Here is a 6776-nt window from a genome sequence, read left to right on the forward strand (position 1 = left end):
CTTTCCACGGGCTCTCAACACAAGGATTCATGTGTTCACATGAGGCAACTTAGACTTCTGTCCCTTCACTCCTGTCACTCCTTACCCCTAAAATACACACACAATGGAAGCGCTCTAGAACTGTGCTCTGCAACCACAGCCCCCACCAGCCTCACATGGCGGTTGAACACATCACATGTGGCTAGCGCAATGGGAGGACTTGGATGTTTACTCGTATTTTCTCTTCATTTGAGTAGCCACTTGTCTCCAGTGGCAACCTGGCCGATGAGCACAGTCGCCTAACCCTGGAGTCTCACGGTCTTGGTGACAAGAGGTCCTGGCTTTACATCGTTAGTTGTGTAGCCCAGGTTGGGTGGTGAGGTCTCTCTGAGGCTCAGAACTTTATCGGCTACATCCTAAGCAGGTGATAACACACCTGACGTGAGCAAGAGATGACCAAACCGATCAGAATTCAGCAGCACAGAGCCTGGCGTCCAGGGAACGCTGGGAAAACGGGTCGAGCCTGAACGTTTGTCTCCAGGAATGAATTATTTTGGATGATGATCCGCTGCAGACAGTGAACCTCAGATCGATATGTCCATGGGCTCTAAAGTGCATTCGGCTGAGCTGAAGGAGCAGGCAGCTCTGGCCCCAGGCCTCCCCTGGGAGGAGAGCAGGCAGCGCGGGGCAGAGCTGTGCAGTGGGCCACAGCTGATGCCCTGTGTGTGTTAAGGGCAATTCATCTCGCTGAGAACAATGTCTCGCACCGGGACTCATAGGCAGGCCGCACTGTGTGCAGAGGCGGAAAACAGGCTGGCTCCCCGCACTGCGCCCTCAGGCTGCATCTAACGGAGCAGCAGCAGGCAGAGTGATGGCTGTGGGGTCCTCTCACACCGGGGGTGGAGTCCCACGACGGCGGGCTTGTGCGCAGGTGGAGGGCATTCCCACTGGGCAGTGAGAAACCCAGCCTTGGTCTTACCACGCAAGTCCTCTCTCTGTCTCTCTCTCACACACACATACACACACAGCTGCAGTTAGGCTGTGCAATCAAGTGGCTGGAAAACCTCTTATTCCATCGAGTCGCCTTCTGCATTCCAGATTCCTGATTTTATGTTCTCATGGTGCTTGGAAAATTTTATGGAAAATAGAATGAATTGGTGTCATTAAAAAAAAAATCTCTGTGTTTGCGAGGTTTTCAAAAAGCTCATGAAAAATACATAGTAGGAAAAATTATGCATGAATTTAAAAAAAAATCTACCAAAATAAGCTTGCCTTTTAATTCAATTTTCCTTGATTTTATTTTTTTTAACATCTAATTCATACGAAAGGCAGAATAGCAGAGAGAGAGAGAGGCAGAGAAAGAAGTCCCTTCCACCTGCTGGTTACTGCTCAAAGGCCCACAGCATCCCGAGTTGAGCCGGGCTGACGCCCAGAGCAGGAGCTGCAGTCCTGGTCTCCTTATAGGGCTGGTAAGAACCCAGTACTGGGGGTACCACCTTGCCGTCTCCCAAGGCACGTTAGCACAAAGGGGTTCAGGAGTGGATGTAGGCTTCAATCCGAGTCACTCTGACACGATGTGTGGGCATCCTGGAGAACAGCTTAATGCCCTGCACCACAATACCCATCCCATGCGCTTCCACAAATGCTCTGTCCTTTATCTATGTCAGGGGAAGACGGAGCGTCCTGCTTAGCTTTAGGAAGGCATTCACCGTGAGTCTGACACAAGAGGCGGCGTCACAAGGGGAAAGTGTGTGAAAGTCCAGTGGTGGGGTAGACGGCCTGAGAACATTGTGAAGATGGGGCTGGGGGCTGATAGGTCATTGCCACCCAGAGCAGGAGAATGGGAGTGACCCTCCGCTGAAGGCAGAAGGTCCTAGGAGAGTTGCTGGGGACTGGAGAGGAAGGTGAGTGGACGCTGGGGCTTCCCCCAAGCAAAGACCCGAGTTACAGGGCCAAGGAGGGGAGGCTGAGAGGGATCCCACAGACATGGACCGTGGGGGTCCTCAAGGTGCTTGAGAGTTGGCCTAAAGGTAGGGGAGGCGGGGTGAGGGAATGACATCATCTCACGCTGGAAGGGACCTGTGGGACCCCACTTAACCTGATCTCTCTAGAGTGAGGACAGACTCCAGTGGGAAGCCAGGAGACCAGCTTGACACCTAGGCTGGTGAAAAGAGGATTCCAGAATCTCACAGAGGCACTCCTGCCCAGCAGATTCCAATCAATCCCTGCTCCCCCCTCCCCCCCAACCCCCAGGGCAAGAAGACAGGTGAGTGGCTGCGTCAAGCAGGGGCGGCGTGGAGGTGTGTTGTATTGGGACATTTGCATGAGAGGAGCCTGAGCAGTGTCGGAGCAGTGGTGGCCTGCGGGCAGCCTAGAGCCTGGAGGAGTCCGGGGCAGTGAGAGTCAGCCAAGACCGTGGGACTGGGTGAGCTCGGCCAGTGGTGGGTGGTGAGAAAGAGCAGTCACACGGTCGGAAGGTGACGGCAAGACCCTCCAAGCAAAAAGTGAGGGGGGACATTCCGTCCCTGCCTAGCTCTTAACTAACACATGGTTTTGATGCACTTTCAAAGACCCCCTCATATGCAAAGATGCAGAAATCTGCACTGACATGACCTCAGTTTTGAATTTTGTTTCCTAGCAGCTTTGTATGTGTCCAAGGTGGCAGATAGAACCGAGGCCAAGGATGTGGGAGGGCTGTGGGGGCAGGAACCTGCCTCGTACACTGTCAGTGTTCAGTAAACAACCATTGAAGAATTCATCCAAGTCTTAGGTGAGTAATTAGAGGCCTCTGCAGGTGCATCCCAGGAGGGGGTGGGCAGAATGGGTCAGAGGCAATGGCCGCTCTGTTCACTCAGTCCTCAGGGGCTATGTCTTACCTGGGGTCAGGGCACCCTCTCCCCTCATTCTCTCATCCCCCAGAGAAGCCCTAAGGCATTAGAGGAGGCTGTTCTGGGACTCAGATGTCACTAGAGGCCCTGGGGAAAGAGCTGATGAATACAACCACAAGTCATGCTAACCTTAAGCTGTTGTGTCCTTCCCAAGCATACAGCCCACAGTGTGCAGTGTCTCGCCAGTGAATTCAAGCCAAGGGTTGGGATGGGAACAGAACTGTGGGAAAGAGGGCACAAGTTTTCCAGAAGGTGCCAGTGACCTTGGGCAAGGTAGCCTCCAAAGTTAGACGTGCAGAAGCCTCATGAAGCTGGGGAACGCTCCAGCCCCTAGAGCAGGGGGGCTGAGAGAGGACCAGGAGCTTTCCCTTGGTGTGTGTGTGTGTGTGTGGTGGTGGCAGGGGGCTGTCATCACCTCACAGGCCATCTCTGCACCGGGTTGAGCTGAGTTAGTAGAGTAAGGAGAGGGACCGTTTTGATCAGTGTCCTTGTTGTAGCACGTATCCCAGACCCTGGCTGCTCAGCTTCCAATCCAGCTCCCCGATAATGTGCCTGGGAAGGCAGCAGAAGATGGCTCCCCCGAGGGGAGACCCAGGTGGACTTTCTGGCTCCTGGCTTTGGCCTGGTCTAACCTTAGCCATGGCAGCCAACTAGGGAGGGAACGAAATGGGTTGTTTTCTTCCTTTCTTTCTGACCCTCCCTTTCAAATAAATAAGTAACAGAACTTTTTAAAAGGAAATTGTTTTCCTTAGGCTTTGGTAGCTTTGGGAGGGTGGTGGGTGGTGGGCTGCTGCTGCCCTCGGGGCAGTGCCTCCCTTCCTACAGCCTCAGTTTACCACCTCTGTTTCACCTTACCATCATTGCTTTCAGAGTCTACTGTAAGACACAAGGTGGGGAGGACAGGTCACACTGGATAATCACGCCTTAAATGCTGCTATAGCCCATTGCCTCTCTGCCCAGGCCACCAGGCCACTTGTCATCCTGTCTAGTAAAGATAATTGCGAGTGCCGGCCTCCCAGCTAAGCTGAGTGAGCTGCCAGGGCTGCCAGTGTGTGTCCGATCCTTCTGTTTCATCCCCAGTGGCAAGCATGCTAATACCCACGCCCTCTTCCTCCTCCTTGTCACTGTGCTGGAATCTGTGCATCTCCAGCGTGTGAAGGTGAATGATACAAAGAGACCACGGTGAGTTTCATAGTAATTAGCTCTGGGAGAGAGCTCTCCCAGCGTGAACTGTTGCTAAGATATTTCGCTCTGCTTCTTGGATCACATCACAGTGTAAGAGAGAGAGAATTCCACATCTTAATCATGCTGGTTCCCAATAAGCTACACCAGCATCACTGCTGAAGTGCCTGGGCTCACGTCCTGGGCTCACGTCCTGTCCTGGATGCACATCCTGGGTGCACATCCTGGTTCTGTCCCTGATTCTAGCTTCTGCTAGTTGGGCACCCTGGGAAGCAGCAGGTGGTCCCTGTCCCCATGTGGGAGACCTAGGGGACACCCCTGGCTTCAGGCTTTGTGCTTAAGAAGACTCCATAAGGAGTTGGCAAATGAATGAACGGCTTCTGACCCTTGCAATACCAGCACTCAGCACTTGTGTTTATCGAATGATGAATCATTAAACAAGGGGAGGGCTCTCTGGAATGTCCATTTTAACAGTCTGAATCAACGGAGACGGTGTAGCACCGCAGGGAGTTAGACAGGCTCTGGAATCGGGCAGCCTGCCTTTGAACTCAGCTCTTACACTAAGCTGGCTGACCAGCCTAGCATGAGGTTCTGATTCTCTCTGTGCCTCGGTTTCCTCATCTGTAGAATGCAACAGCACCTTTTCTGGTAGGATCACATAGCTCATCAGAACTGCTCCTGAGCCTGGGTTCAAAGCTCAGCTCTAGTTCCTGGTTCCAGTTTTCCAGCTGATGCGCGCCCTGGGAGGTGCTTCAGGCAGGTGCATACCTGCCACTCCAGGCCTGGAATGAGTCCCCCAGCTCCCAGCTTTGGCCCAGTCCAGCCCCATCAGTCATTGCAAAAATCATTTAGGAAGCGAGCCAGTGAATGGAGGCTCTATCTCTGATTCTCAAATAATTTCTTAAATGCACATTACATAGCGCAGTTTCTCAGACATCATTGCTGCTGCAATTTATTTTTAAAGATTTACTTATTTGAAAGGCCGTTACAGAGAGGTGGAGGGGAAAGATAGAGAGAGAAGGAGAGACACAGAGAGCTCTTCCCAGCTGCTGGTTCACTCCCCACATGGCCACAACAGCCATGACTGGGTCACTGAAGGCAGAGCCAGGAGCCTCATCTGGATCTCCCATATGGGTGCAGCGAAACCATGTTCTGCTGCTTTCCCAGTCCATGAGCAGGGAGCCGGATTGGAAATGGAGAAAAGCCAAGACATGAACGGAGACAATACTGGCCCTAAGGTTAACAATCTCGAATAGAGCCCAGGTGTGCTCAATTCTTCTCACCCTTCGAAGCTCTATTGAAAATCAACTCCTGCTAAGCAAAGCCCTTTTTATCCACAGCCCAGGGCAATGGCTCCTCCTCCCACAGTCCTCACCGCTCACTGGACATAACTTTCTTCTAGCCCTGACCCATTGTTTCTTCTTTAAAAACTACATACTGGGCAGGAACTGTGTGGTAGGTGCCCAGTAGGCAGTGAGTAAATGTTCTTTGAACCAATTTGCTCACAAAGCATTTGTAAATGGATTTTTATTGCAAGTCAGAGAGATAAGGACAGAGTTCTCTCCCATCTCTTGGTTTAGTCCCCAGATGCCCACCAGGTCTAGGGGTGGGCCAGGCTGACGTCAGGAGGCAGGACCTGCAGGCAGGTACTTCCTGATTTGAGCCATCACTTCCAGGAAGTAAGCCTGGAGACTCTGACATGAACATCAGGTGTCTGAACCCACAGGCCAACTTCCTGCCGCCCAAAGGGACAACGGTTGCCTCACACCTGTGCTGCGGCCCTCTGCTCTTGCTGTCCTTGGCTGTGCCTCTTACTGCCCGGAGCTCCTCTGTGTCCCCAAAGGCCCAGGCCTCAAGAAACTGGGAAACCCACTCGATGCACCCCCAGCTAAAGATGTTTTCAGGATTGTCGTGTTCCCAGGCATGAGGCCTTCGGGTTCCCAAAGGACAAGTGAGGAGACCACGGCTCTGGCCCCCAGCCTCAGGGCAGACATGGCTGTCACACAATGCTTAGCCCTCACTTTTCCAGACTCTCCCAGGAAGGCCTGGAAGCGATCTGCCACCCCCTCAAATCCCGCAGGTGCCCTGCGACTTGATGTCACTTCACAAGAAGAGGAGGGGCAAGGGCTAGCCTTGTGGCACAGCGCATTAAGTTGCTGCCTGTGACACTCACATCCCATAGAGGTGCCAGTTCAAGTCTTGGCTGCTCCACTTCTGGCACAACTGTCCGCTAATGCATCCGGGAAAGCAGAGCAAGATGACCCACGTCCTTGGACTCCCGCCTGGGTGACCAGGAGGGAGTTCCAGGCTGCTGGCTTCAGCCTGGTCCAGCCCTGGCTGATTTGGCCATTCAGGAAAGGAACCAGTGGGTGGAAGATCTGAAATCCCTCTGTCTTTGCCTTTCAGATAAGTAAATAAATCCAAAGGAAGAGGTGGGGAGGTGGCAGGCAGCAAAGCTAACAGTGATGTAGACCAAGGCACTGTTGCTCCTGCAGGCCCCCCTCGCCTCTCCAGTATACACAGTTGGGCACTTGTTTCCCTGCTACAATTTCCCCATTTGGGAAATAAGGGGGTTGGACGGGTTTCCAAAGCTCCTTCCAGTTCTGAAGTGCTACACCCTTGCATGAGCGAAATGGGAACCCTTGGTTGCTATGATCTGAAAATATTCTGAATGTGGAGAATCGAATTGTACAGCCATGCAAGAACAAAATAATATGTTAATGGCTA

This window comes from Ochotona curzoniae, unplaced genomic scaffold (genome assembly GCF_017591425.1).
Source record: "Ochotona curzoniae isolate NIBS_2020 unplaced genomic scaffold, NIBS_Ocur_1.0 contig_1014, whole genome shotgun sequence".
Classification (NCBI taxonomy): Eukaryota; Metazoa; Chordata; class Mammalia; order Lagomorpha; family Ochotonidae; genus Ochotona; species Ochotona curzoniae.